Here is a 15,134-nt window from a genome sequence, read left to right as displayed (position 1 = left end):
CGCTTGTCCATCGCCAGTGAATCTCTACCCTTACCTGAAACAACAACATGAGAAAGAATGAGTATAAAATACTCAGTAAGTAACCCCACTACTGGGGTAAGGATGGGCATCTATGCCGTTTAGATACCCACCTCTGGTGAAACATATAAACTACTCTAGTCCTCATAGGACACATATGCACATGAAACAAGAAAGAGACTTAGTTCTATCCTACTATAGTTAAGTATGTCCACTACCTTTGGTGAATCCCGAAGGAGACGTAAACTGGTGAATCCTAAAGGAGACACAAACTGGTGAATCCCGAAGGAGACACAAATCGGTGAATCCCGAAAGAAAGATAAAATCTAATGGGCATCTAACTAATCAGTAAGGACATTTGCACAGTTTCAACATCATAATCATCACTGTACGACTCTATGACATACATATAAACCTCAACATCATGGCTCTACAACATACACATATACCTCAACATCATGGTTCTACAACATACACGTATACCTCAACATCATTAGATCAAATACAACCAAGGAAGCACATACCATCTCATACTAGCATTTAAGTGTCTATGTGCATAAATAAATAATTCGAATCTCATAACGGAACATACTTTAATCATGTTATACTATCAATCTTTCATGCTGTCCTTCTGTCATAACCTTCATTTAACATGCTAGTACACATCTAATGCCTAGCCCGTAGGCAGTTCCAGTAGTAAGATTACTTACCTTGATATTAGGTCGAACCAAAAAGCAATTGAATCTTTGTGAAATTCTTGAATCCTTAATCAAGCCTAAACATAAACCAAGCTTTAAAATTAATAGTTAAGGCCAAATTCCAAACACCTAAATATTACAAAATATTTCCAGATAACCTTACCTAAGGTGTGGTCCAATTCGAATTCACCATCCAAATCTCCAATTTTAAGCCCAAATAATTAGCAAACCAAACTCTTCTCATCTTGAATGAAATTCTTGAATCAACTCCCTAATCATAATTTGAAATTAGGCTTACATGATTAAAGCTTGAATCAAATACATACTTCACTACCAATGTCTCAAATAAATTATCCATATGTAGCTTCGTCAAAAAATCACTTCCAAATGACTTTACTAAAATTTTTCAACAACCAAAATTAATCCACAAGAGGGTAATCAAAGCATAAAACTTACCAAAACTCGCTAAAACAACTCCAACTTCACTGAACAACACCTCAATACCTTCACAAACTTGAATCCAAAGTTGAAACACAATGGGTATCAACCAATTGATGCCAAAAGTAAATGAGTATTCAAGAATCAACCGAAATCAAACCCAAACGACAGAAATCTTACCCAAATCGATAGATCCAGTGACGGCAAAAGCGAACGACGATTGAGCAGTGGTGGACGGAGGTCATGAAGAAGAAACTGACGTGGCAACTTTGGGCGGCGTTGGACGGGCTCATGAACGTGAGGAAGAAAAGGGGGGTGGGGTTTGACTTTTTATAAAATAAATAATATAATAATAATAATAATATAATAATAATAATAATAATAATAGATAATAAAATAATAATAATAATAATAATAATAATAATAATAATAATAATAAAACAAAAAAGGAAAGTAAATATAATTACATTTAATTCCTTTCCGTTTTGTACTATTAAATTTCTTTCCGTTTCAAAAGAAAATTAATTCCTGCCATTAATTTTCAATCTGAATTTCAAATTGAATAATTTCACGCCAACAATTAAATTTCCGCACTTATACTTGTAGTCTAAAATTCCAAAAATGCCCTTCAACTAATAACAATTACGAAATTCCAAATAAAAAAGTTACTGAAATTACATTATTACTAAAAAAATGTGCGGAGTGTTACAATAAAATTTCTCATAAAAAGTTTAGTGGAATTCTTCCCAAGTGGTTTCACCTTTTTCCCTTCTCCAATTTTCTACTACTTTCCACCAGTCTTCCACCCGCTTTTGTAATAACAAAGTTGCAAGATTCACCTTTTGATCCTCAGGATATCGCATCACTTTAAAACATTTTTCTAATTAGTTAATCCACACTTAAGCGTTCTATACCATACTTTTTCTCAGGGTCAAGTTGTATGGTTCCTAGGCTTTCATGTAGCTGATGAGTGAATTTTTCTAATAGTCGCTCTTTTTCCCTAGTTCTTTCCTGAGATGGTAGATTCCTCTTCACTTCCTTCCCAGACCCACCGGTGTTGAGTTGGATCCGACGTTTCCCACTCTCAACATAATTTCTACAAGGTAGCCGAATATTGGTTAAATGTAAATCCTACTATACTCAATTACTTTACCATGCATTGTTTATACAAGATTCCTATTATTTATTAACAAGGTTTGTTATTTACAGCTCTAGTTTTATTTATCACTAATTACAACTATTCACATCTATTTACAACTATTTACATCTTATTCCTCTTTTCATATCCCTCTTTTATCCTTTGATATTTTCTTATTTCTAATCTCTAATAGTTAATCTTCTGAAGACCGCTTCTTTAGTAATTGTTCCAGGTTTTTCTTCTTGTCTCCAAGGACATTCTCCCTGAGCATGTTCGGTTTGTTGGCAGAAAAGGCAAAATTTTTTAGAGTCTTCAACACAAACCTCACATGGAAATTTTCCTTCAAATTCAATTATTATCCTACGAGGAACATCAATTTCAGAGTGTCTAACAGAGCCTACCGAATGACCAGAGCTTCCTGACCTATTGGTCCTCTTCTTTTCTTTATTCGACGTCGTCTCTGGCATAAATATTTTGTTCGTGCTGCTTATAGGTGCAACTTGTTGCAGTTGGTTTTCTCTCAAAACTTGTTCTTGTCTCTCCTTAGTCTTTCGTTGAAAGTACACTTAATTTTTCCTAATATGGCCCTGTTGACCACAACCAAAGCATATAACAGTTCCTAGTAAACATGTATTTTTATGATTCTTTCCACACCTTGAGCATCCAGATCCCTTATTGGATTCCAGTGTGCTTACCCCTAGGTTAATGATCTGGTGTCCTAGATCGATGTCAAAGAAAGGATTGTTAATTTCGATATTTCCTCTATTCCCTCTAGAGTCGATACTGAAGGTAGTGTCACTTGTTCTGGATTCTTGCCGCCACCAAGGTCTGCCACTCGGATACATCTTCCTATATCAAAATTCATTTCAGGTTATTTGTTATATCTCAGTTTATCCTATTCTGAATCATTCCTTTATGACTCTATATTTTACTTTTATTTCCTCCCTACATTTCTACGTTAACTACTTTTATCATTTCCAGGGTTTTCCATAACCCTCTTTCCCAGGCCTGCTATGAGTTACCCGAAAGCTTATCTATATGTATGTATATATATATATATTCAATGTTTTCCAGAACCTTGTACTCTGATACCAACTTGTCACACTCCTTCGAAGTTCACCCTAACCCAAAAGAAGACGTGAAGACAATAGACACCACCTTTGTGACACCTACTTTCCATCCTTTAACCAATTCATCAGATAACAACTTTGTATATTACAATTAATTTTTAATGTCAATTTCAAGAGTTCATACTTAAACATTTATGACCCTAGCAAACCCTAATGACATCTAATAATAACTGGACTCAGGATTTCGTTTTGGGAGAGTGGCAATTCCAGACCTTGAGTGCACTTCCAAAACGTCCTTTTTTCGCTACCTGAGGGAGAGAGGGGGAATAAACATTGAGAAATGTGAGCTTAAAGCCTAGTGAATGGTATAATTTATAGGAAAATAAGTTGGCTTGAAAATTCATTTTTGGAAAACAAATTCCACAAGCAAGCATCACAACACAACAAATAATATGCAAGTTGAAAACCCATGATCATGTTTTTCCTGTGCAGGACGAGCCTGGGTCCTCCTGGCATGATCATGTTTTTCCTAAGAAAACCCATTTACATTTAATATGCAAGTTGAGAAAACAATTCACAAGTTCGAAGAAATAATTCCAGTACCCATTTAGCCTACCGAATGTGCACATGTCGACAATATCCCCTTAGAGGTGCTTTGAGACATGCTAATAATTTCCCAGGGTACAATCCCATTTTCCTGCCAGTTCATGTTATCAAGGTAAAACAATCATTCTAACAAAACAACAGAACCCAAACAATAAAATATAAAAGTAGGAACCACTCACAGTCTTTGTTGTGATTTTTCCTATTGTTTTCCCCAATGGCTCCGATCCTATTTTCTCGAATTCTACTTAATTTAAGGAAATTCTAAATTAGCCCAATTTCTCAAATAAATTAATTTGATTTTAAAAATTTTCCTCAAATTAAATATTTTTACTTACCCACTTCAATTTACTCAAAAATAGGTTTAACTTCTAGGAATACAGTTTTTTAGGTGAATCGTGTAAGCTGGTGGGCGGTGTGGGCAGTCACTGTGCAGGACGAGCGCAAGGCTGCATGCAGGTAGGCAACACTCCTCGTACAGATGTGCCGTGACACGGGTGTGGCATGGGTGAGCACGTGAGCGAGGGCTGGGCAGTGTAGCACATGCGGACATGCGCTCAACCGTTCGCTGTGCGAGCATCTCGATCGTCCTGAAGGTGCACCTTGCTATGGCCGTGCGTGTGCCTACGCTTTGTGCCAGGTGATGGCGTGGGTGATGGGCGCCTGCATATACGACCAATTGACCTTTTTTCCTTCTAACGTAATTTCCTCATTCCTCACTTCTCCAAATTAAATGGCAGCCTAGGATCTCCTAATCCACTCCTCTCTTAACACTTTCACTTTACTGGATTTTCACAAGTGGATTGTGAGAAATAACATTCCCTAGCTACCATATTTATAGTGGCCCCAAAATCACTAATGCTTCACTTCACCATCCGTGCATGTCCATTGCCCTTGGCATGTATGTGCCAATGCATCTCCCTTGACACCTTCCTACATGTTGGCTGAAGTGTCTTCATTTTGCATAGGTTAACGCATAGCCTCCTTTTTTAGGCATCCTTCCCAACCTTGCATATCCTACCATGCACCCACCTCATCCTAGGTTTAACCCAAACTTCACTTGGTTCAGCCACATGTTCCAATTTGCTGTCAACCCCAACCTGTTCCCCAAGCTTACTAACTCAACGCATCCACCTTTTTTGATCGCATACCTCACCCAACGCCTACTCACACTTGGCTTCATAGCCTCTCCCTTGGCCGCATACCCCATTCGGATGCACAAGCCTTCCCTTGGCCACATAACCTCACTTGGCCAACACACACGTCACTTGGCTAACACATACTTCACTTGGCCAACACATGGCTTCAATGAAAAGCCCCCCTCTCCTTCTGTCAATGCTTAGCCATGCCATCTCCTACCTCCACGCCTAACTTGTGCTTACTAACCTCCAAATGTTTAGTCCACTGCACATCTCATCAATCCTTCGACACATGGCTTCTTCACTTAGCCAGATTTTTTTTCCTTCTTAACCAAGCCTACTACACCTTCACACAAGAGCTTCATACCTTTAAAATATTTTCTCCTTTTTCAATTATCCTCAATCTTTCTCTTTATAGTCCTAACTCATACTTTTGATTTATCTTACAAAACTCGAGGGTTTACATGAACTATGACTTATTATTCATTAGATGGATCAGTGGTACTTAAGAAGTTAGATGTAACTATAGGGGCAAAACGGTAATTTTGGCCCAGCTATACTTACGAGCAATTTGTGAAGGGTCATCGCGCTTTTGACTGGTTATATCCATTGGACACAAAAAATATATTTGTAGCGTGAAGTGTGCAACTATTGGTCTTTAGTGGAGTGACCGACGATATTGAGTAATTTAATTAAAGAAGTTTAATTAATTATTCAAGTACCATTGAAGTTTCAATCTACAGGTCCATAAGGTCCCCTCTGTAGCTTAACTAAGATTATTGAGAATTAATTTTGGATAATTTGAAATGTCCAAATTAATTATGAGAATTAATTATATGTGATATAATTAAACTAAAATTAAAATTAATTGTATGTGATATAATTAATATAATGTATTTGATACATTATAATATAAAATTTATTTGAGAGGAATTGAGATAAAGTTAATGAAATTTAAATATTAATTATGGATGAGATTCATATAATTATATTTAATATAAATGTGATTTATATTAAATACCATGCTTAAGAGAATAAAAACTATAGGTTATGTGTTATACTTAATATAACATATAGTTTAATATATACATACATCATACATACATAACTATATATAATATTTGTATGATATGTATGTATGTATGTATGTATGTATGATGTATGTATTGTTAGGGATGATGCCCTAAACTCTCGTTGGGTCCTATAGTTTGTAAACACAGTTTTGAACAAACGCTTGTGATATATATATATGATATTTTCTTCATTTGTCTCATAACTTGGAGTGTCATTTGCTTTCACCAAAATAAACTGATCTCTGGTTGTCGTTTGTAACTTAGCATATATGTAGAGACATACAGGTAGATCATCTTTAAGTCATAACCAAAATGGTCTGTAGTATATGGATATAGAGATTTACTTGGTAACACTATGGATGCGACCCACTTTGTAGAATAGTTACAAGTGTTGTGACTTGCTACAGATGGTCTGATCCTGATCATTCATGTGGAGACATGCGAGCGGGGGCATCCTATAACAAAGAGTTTGTATAAGACCGAACACTAAGTGTGATAGTCTCGTTATATAACGCCGTTCATAACAGAGACTTCACTTAACTAGGATGACCATAGGTAACATGACCTCAATCTTGAGTGAGTTGGGAACTCCTACATTTGAGGGCAGTCCTTTGATTTACACGGGTGTGACTGGCCAGATCGCCGACTCAAACCTACCACTTTGGGGATTCGTCTGATTTGGGAGCTGAGAACTCAGCTACACAAGATGGAATTCATTCCTTCCTAGAAGTAGGGGTAAGTAGAAGATTGCTCCCTTAAGGGCTGATTCTAGGGCTTGAACGATGTGGCACCACCACACCTTCTCATGGCCTGCAGAGGTGTCCATACATAGTAGAACTATGTTGTATTATTCATTAAAGGGATCAGTGGTACTTAAGGAGTTAGATGTAACTACAGGGGAAAAACAATAAATTGGCTCAGTTGTACTTACGAGCATCTGTGAAGGGTTATTGTATTGTTGATTGGTTATATCCGATGGACACAAAAATATATATGTGGTGAGAAGAGTGTAGTTCTTGGTCTTTAATGGGATGCTTGGCAGTTAACGGATGGTGGATCTCGTGGCTAAAGAGTTTAGTCAGCTATTCACATATCGTTGGAGCTTGGAGCCATAAGTCCGTAAGGTCCCCTTGGTAGCTCAATTGATTCAAGTTGAGAATAAGTTTTTGGGTCAGTTTGAAATGTTCAAATTGACAAGAGGGAGTTTGATTGTATATGATATGATTGAACTGGTCAATTATATATGATATGATTGACATTATGTATGAGATACATTATTTGGAGGAAAATGATATAAATACGATTTATATTTAGTGGAGGAGGAAAGACTATGGTTCATATGTTGCATTTGATGTGATATTAAACCATAGGTTAATGAATATAATATGATTATATTTATTAATTTTAATTGGACAATTATAGGATAATTGTGTCAGGTTTTTCTCCGTAACTGAATGATAATGGGAGGTTGCATTTAGTTTTCATAACTGAAGGATAAAATGAAAATTGTTTTCATTTTGTAAGGGATCAGACACTCGCTCACGAGTGATGTATACTCTTATCGCATAGCAAACCGAGAGCCTACAAGATAGCTCAAAGTTTCCAAACGATCGTATACACGTGCGCAGTTTACTAAACGATCGTATGGGATTTGCTAAACGATCGTCTATCTTTTTCCTAAACAATCGCACGCCTGAGCATTTCCTAAACGATCGTTTATACGATCACACCCCATTTACTAATCGATCGTGTATTTCTATCTAAACGATCAAGCATCAACTATACAATAGACACCTGACTTCTCCCACTTGCTTGGTCGTGGTAGACGATTGTGCTTTCCTCCTTCCCTCTACCAAATCCAATAGAGCCCACACATCCTGGATTCTCACACTGAGAATACCGGAGGTTCCGAGTGGTAATGTCTTTCTTGCTGCTGAGTTCGTGAGGAGTCCGCTCGTGGGTAGACAATTTGGTGGATGATTGTTTGGACGGTCTCAGTGAGAGCAAGAGGAGCAGTCCGTTTGATGAGAGAGAGTTTTCGGTGAAGAAGGGTTCTTCAACTAGTATGTATCTTCTCTCTTTGTTGTTTAAGTTTCAAAGCATGCCTGTAACTTGTTGTTAAATGCATATCTAGTCTGTTGGATTGTGAATGCGGTAATTCTGTCACAATGAGTTTAAAATGATGTTGCTTCCACTCAGAGGTACTCTTTGATAAGAGTTCCTTCATGTATATATTAAATAATTTATTAAACATAAATTAATTTTTTGAAAATTAATTTTAGGAGGGAATTGTAACTCCCTCCCCCCTCTTTTCTCTCTGGTGGAAGACATGTAGGGAGTGATTTTGTTCATTTTCATGATTTTTCACCTTCTTCAATAGAGAAGATTATAGAGAAGGTCTCTGTGAATTTTCCTAGGATACACTTTCCTTGCACGATATTTCCTCTTCTCTAAATTTCATCTCCTTCCCCAAAAAATATTTAGAGCTCACAACTCATGATATTCTCACCCTACCTTAAGGAGAATACAGAGGAAGATTTTGTGGTGGTGACCATTTTAGATTGCTATGTTCTTGGGAGATTTTCGAATTATTCGTGATGATAAATTGTTTATTCAAAGGTAAGTCGAATTATAACCATTCTTCCTTTCCTCTTATTCTAAAACTTGTTGTAAATTATTCTGTGTATATGTATAATTTATTATTTTGTAAATTTCTTCCTTAACAAGATCATGAAAATTGATTCATCGTGCCCTTGATTTTACAAAGATTCTTGATTTTGTATTCGTAGATCACTCTCGTCTTCACAAACAGTGATCAATTATTGATGCCAAATTTTGGACAAGTGAAACCACATCTGACCTTCACGTGACAACAATAGTAAATTCATAATTTGGGGAAGAGATGCCAAAGTCAGAGATGAGAATTTTAGAATGAAGAAGAAGTCAAAAGTTTTAGCTACCTCATATGGAGTTGGAGCTATAATGATGTATCTATATTGGAATTGGCCTAGGGTTTATCTTAATCCTATTATGATAGGATTAAGATATGAGTTTTACCTAATCCAAAGCAAGTTGGGATTATTTTGTTACGTCTAAATTCACCCATAACAACTGATTATATCAATTTTCATCAATTTCCATCAAGTTTCCCAGAATTTTCATCGATATTTTCATAATATTAAGAACTCAATATTTCCATTGACATCAATATTTCGAACCTTAGGGGAGAGATGAAGAAAAGTTTGTTTAGGCGAGAAAATGTAAAAACTAAAATAAATAAATTAAATTATAATGGTATAACAGTAAATTGTTATACTTTTTTTTTTCATTTTTAATGAGCATCCAAACAAGAAAATCTAATTTTAGTCATCTAAAATCACTTTGGTTCCAAACGCAAATAAGAAATCATTTCCTTTTCTAAAATAAAAAAATTGAAATAATTTATAATGCAACATTAAATATTTTAGAAAATTTAATCAAATCTTAGTTTTTTTTAGACAAAATCTATATATCTATATATCAATATGCTAGGATTTATGTTCTAAATCTCTTAATATGTGATTTTGTAAACAAATTATTAATAAATAGATAAAGGGTTTATTTAATGAACACTATTTCCATAATTCAAAATCTAATAAACTAATATTTGAGGTTATTTAATGTAGCTTGAACAGTATGTAGTTGACATACAACTGGATCGCATTCAAGGAATATCTTGAAAGGTCTATAATATATGGATAAGGTTGGGTACCTTATCCTGGTAATACTATGGATACGACTCACTTTATAAATGTTACAGCAGTTATATGTGTTACAGACGATTTGATCCAAATCGTTCATGTGATGATATGCAAGTGTGGGTATCCTATATAGTGAGTCTGTATAAGACCGGACCACGAAATATAATTGATGCTTGGTTTTACGATGTGAATTATGGATGATATGCGATGGTGAAATTGCGTTCTGTACTCAAGTTTCCTCAGCGGAATCCAAGTGTAAATTCCATTGAGTTTCCTGGTAAGTCCAGGGTCGAATTCAGGGACTTGTGAAAATAGATTGCAATGGTAATTTTTATGAAAACTTTGCGGTGACCAAATAAATAAAGAGTTATTGTTTGTTGTTGATTGCGTTAATGAGAAAATAAAAAAATACAGCGAATTTGAGAAAAGTCAGTTGTGTGATAGATTCACTAAGTATGCGATGAACGAATTGAGAAGAACTTTAGCTAGCGTTACTTGGAAATGCGTCAGACTATGCGATCATGCTACAACCAGGCACAACAAGTCATTTTCCAATGCAAATGCGATGCTCCTAAGTCTAGGATGCATGTGTTGAATGCAAAAGTATCCATAGAGCTTATCCCTAAGTCTCTACTCTTGTCCTATGCGATGATGAAAAATGCATAAAAGCAAGGTGGCCGTATACAATCATATCCTATCTCTAGGATGCATGTGATGCGTTAATAGCAAACAGTGCTTATTCCTAAGCTCCTATCTCTTGATTATGCGTTCTAATCTGACTCTCTCGAGCTAGATTCTAACCTGACCTTCCCAAGCCTAGATCATATCCTTAGACTACCCTCCCGAGTATCTCTAATGGACGAATGAAACATACGTAATACAAGATAATCGCATAGAATGAAGATTTCCTAATTGTGCAAGCTAAATGCTTCCCAACCCATTCAATAGATTTAGCTAATCATGCGTAAATAATAGAGAATGAACAAATATAGGGAAGAAAATTCCATTTTTATAAATGAGTGGAGTACAAAATAACAATAGAAGTTAAAGGTAGAGAGCCTGGTATCAATTCCTTACTCATCGAGACTTTTACACTGTAAATCTCTATTCGGATCCAAAGATGTTCCTGCTTCTGCAGGCGTCAGCCCTCTCTCTGTCCTTGAAGCTTCCGGCGCTCTCCCAAGCTTACCGGAACGATCTATCAGCACAACCTTCTCTCTCGCGTCCGCCTTAAAACAAAAGAAAACTATGAACAAGGGCATATGAAACTTCGAACTAATGAATGGTGAACTGCTGAACCCCTTTTCTGAAGGTCACCCTTGGTATTTATAGAACATCTAGGGTGAACGACAACTTTTCTCTCATGATTGCACGGATAGGACGACTTTAATTCTCCAGACTGATGCGCTGAATATTTGTCACCGAAAAGCTGAATGTACTTGTGATCGTTATCGGTTGTCAACTTAATTCGGATTCGACTGCCATCAGCTTTCTGTCCCATTGCGATTAATTAGCTTTTCACCTAGATGCGCTCACCATGTTGCACTGATCAAGTTGCGGTAATCCTTCTTGGGTGAATATTTGCAAACACGATCACCGCAAAGCCTTGCGGTGATGTTGCGCTCAACCAATGATTTCCTATGATTGCAATTCTTGCATTGCTTCAATGCATATTATGCATAAAAACACTAAAATCAACTGTTCCTATGCGATGAACACATGCGACCGCAATATTATGAAATTGATGCTTGATGGACGCAATTTAACATGTTTTATCAACACAATCCAACATTGTTTAAGAACTTAGCACTATGATAACGTACATTTTTGCCCGTTATCAATAATCTCTCCTTATAACACCATTAATTGAAGAGTTCTATATTTCAAACGATAACCATGTAACCCGATCTTAATCCTAAGTAAGTTATGAACTCCTGTTCATAAGGGTCGTTCTTTGATTTGTATGGATAAGAGTGGCCTTAGCTGCCGACTCAATATGCCTACCATTTTGAGGATGATACCAAGTGAGGTGCTGGGAACATAGCTTCGCGAGATGGAACTCACTCTTTCCTGACTTTAGGAAAAGCAGACAGGATGTCTCTTAAGTGCTGACTCTAGGGCTTGAACAATGAGGCTTCACCCTCTCACTGGCTAGAGAGGGACTTTGTTTATATTTGGACCACAAAAAAAATTGTTCATTAAAGGATTAGTTGTACTTAAGGTACAAGAGGTAACAATAGGGGTAAAACAGTAATTTGATCCAACTGTAATTATGAATAATTTGTGAAGGATTAACTTACAAAATATGGTTGATTCAATGGACACATAAATATGTTACGGTTCATAGGAGTGCAACTATAGGTCTTTAGTGGAGTGTTCCATAGTTAATGAATGATGATTAACTTAATTGAAGAGTTTAATTAATTAATCATGAATCGTTGTAGCTTATAACTATAAGTTCATTAGGTCTCTCTACTAGCTCACTAATGGATTAAACAATGATTTTAAAGTGGAAAGAATTTGAAGAGTTCAAATTGTTGTAAAGGGAATTAATTGTATATGATACAAAAATAATATAACGTTAATTGTATGTGATACAATTAATATACATTTTAATACAAAGTTAATTTTGAATTATACTCAAAATTAAACTATATAATATGAGAGTATTAATATTTGCATAAGATTCAAATATTAAATTAATATAGATTAATATATATTAAAACTATAGGTTATAATTAATATGAATAAAATTCATATTAAAATATAGGTTATGTGAGAAATGCACATTTAGAATATGATTATAATTAATTAAATTAAATATTGGATATTTAAATTAATTAATTGATTTTATTAAATTAAATTCAATTAAATTCAATTAAATTAATTAAACTCTCCTGCATTGAAGGGGAGTGGGAGAGTGAAGAGAGAGCAATTACCCTCTCCCGTTCTATCTTTAAATCTACAAAATAGTCTGCAGTTAAAGAGGTTGCTGATAACAGACAGAAATGCACGTTATTACAGTGCAAAGATATAAAACAATGCAGGATTGTGACGGTAAAAATATATAATATTGCGTCCAAAAGCTTTACAACATTGCGATCGCATGCGTCCATCACATTAAAACAACTAACTTATGTATTTTATGCAAGAAAATGTATTGACGCAAGAAAAAATTTCGATCCAAAGAAATTAGCGTCCGAGCGCATAAGAGATTGCGACTGCAAGGCTATGCGATCGTTTGTGTTCGTGAAAATCTACTCAAGAAGATGACCGCATAGAGCCGGCGAATCAAGGTGAAAGCTTAATAAATCACAATGAGACAGAAAGCTGATGATGGTTGATTCCGAATTAAGTTGACAAGCCGTTAACGACATACTGTAGCAAATACACCCAACTTTTTGTTGATAAATATTCGGCGTATCAGACAGAGAATTAATGACATTCCATCAGTGCAATCATTCGAGAGAAAAATATTTTCACCCTGTAGCTCTATAAATACCGAAGGCCACCTTTGTTTAAGGAGTTTGGATAGTTCGGTTCTGCTCCTCAGACTTTAGAGTTCTTCTTCACCATATACTTAGATTTTACATACTTAGATGGCAGAAGCGAGTGAAGGGAGATTATGCCAAGAGATTGTCCTGATGAACTCGGAAGAGTGCCGGGAAGTATCGAAAACAGAGAGAGGGCTAACTCTTGCAGAAGCAAGAACATCTTTTGGGTAGAATAGAGATAATTCAGTGTAAAAGCCTTGGGAAGCAAGATATTGCTACCAAGCTCTTTACCCTTATTTTTCCATAGCTATTTTGTATTCTGAACTTATTTATAAAATGGAAATTACATCTTTATATCTGTTCACTCTCTTTACATTACGCATAAGTAGCTAGATCTGTCGAATGGGTTGAGAAACACTTAGCTAGCATAACCTGGGATCTTCACTTTATGCGATCATCTTGTATTATGTATGTGTCATTCGTCCTTTAGAGATACTTGGGAGGGTAGTCTAAGGATAGAATCTAGGCTTGGAAAAGTCAGATTAGAATCTAGGCTCGGGAGAGTCAGATTAGAACCGCATAATCAAGAGATATAAGCTTAGGAATAAGTTCTGTTTGCTATTAACGCATCGCATGCATCCTAGAGATAGGATATGATTGTATACGGTCGCCTCGTACCGGTGTGCATCTTTCATCATCGCATAGGCAAGAAGTAGAGACTTAGAAATAAGCTCCATAGACATCATCACATACATCACATGCATCCTAAAACTAGGAGCTATCGCATTTGCATTGGAAAATGAATTGCAGTCGCATGAGTGTAGCATGATCGCATAGCTTGAACGCATTCTCAGGAAATGCTAGCTAAAGACCTTCTCAACCCGTTGCTCCACATACTCATTGTATCTTTCGCATTATTAGCTCTTTTCTCAAATTTGCCGCATAAACTTTATACCTTAAACTACAAACCAACCCACACATTTATTTATTTGTTACCACAAAGTAATCAAAAAGTACCACCACATATTGTTTCCTTAGTCCCTGTGTTCGACCCTGGGTTTACCAGGGAACTCAGTAGGATTTATACTTGGATCTTGCTGAGAAAACTTGCATGCACAATGCATATTCCACCATCGCATTCTATACCATTATTTCATTGCATTAAACACGCATCAAGTTTTTGGCGCCGTTGCTGGGGACTACGGCAATACATTGTGCTAACGATAACTTTTTGATTTTCTTTGCAGACTCTCCATCTCTATGCACTGCTTCTCCTTAGGTAAGGGAAGAAGCGGGCGTCGTATGAGCGAAGGACAAAATCTTGAGCCCATTTACGAACCAGAGATCGAGAGAACCTTCCAAAGAAGAAGGAGAGACAGCTGCCAACAACAATATCAAGAGAAAGATCCAAACATGGGGGAACAACCAGAAAATAGAGCACCAAATGCAAATAATATCATGGAAAATCCCATCCTATTGGCAAACGACCGCAATAGGCCCATTCGGTACTATGCGTCACCTAACCTCTATGATTTCTCATCAGGAATTATGAGGCCAGCTGTTGATGGATCGAGGTTCGAAATGAAACCAGTGATGTTGCAGATGATCCAAACTGCCAGATAGTTTGGCGGTAGGCGTGGCGAGGATCCGCACGCCCACCTCTGGAGTTTCATTGAGACTGCAACACGTTTGTGTTCCCAAACATCTCCGCTGAGGAGGTTCG

Source organism: Benincasa hispida, chromosome 1 (genome assembly GCF_009727055.1).
Source record: "Benincasa hispida cultivar B227 chromosome 1, ASM972705v1, whole genome shotgun sequence".
Classification (NCBI taxonomy): Eukaryota; Viridiplantae; Streptophyta; class Magnoliopsida; order Cucurbitales; family Cucurbitaceae; genus Benincasa; species Benincasa hispida.
This window is presented reverse-complemented; position numbering follows the sequence as displayed.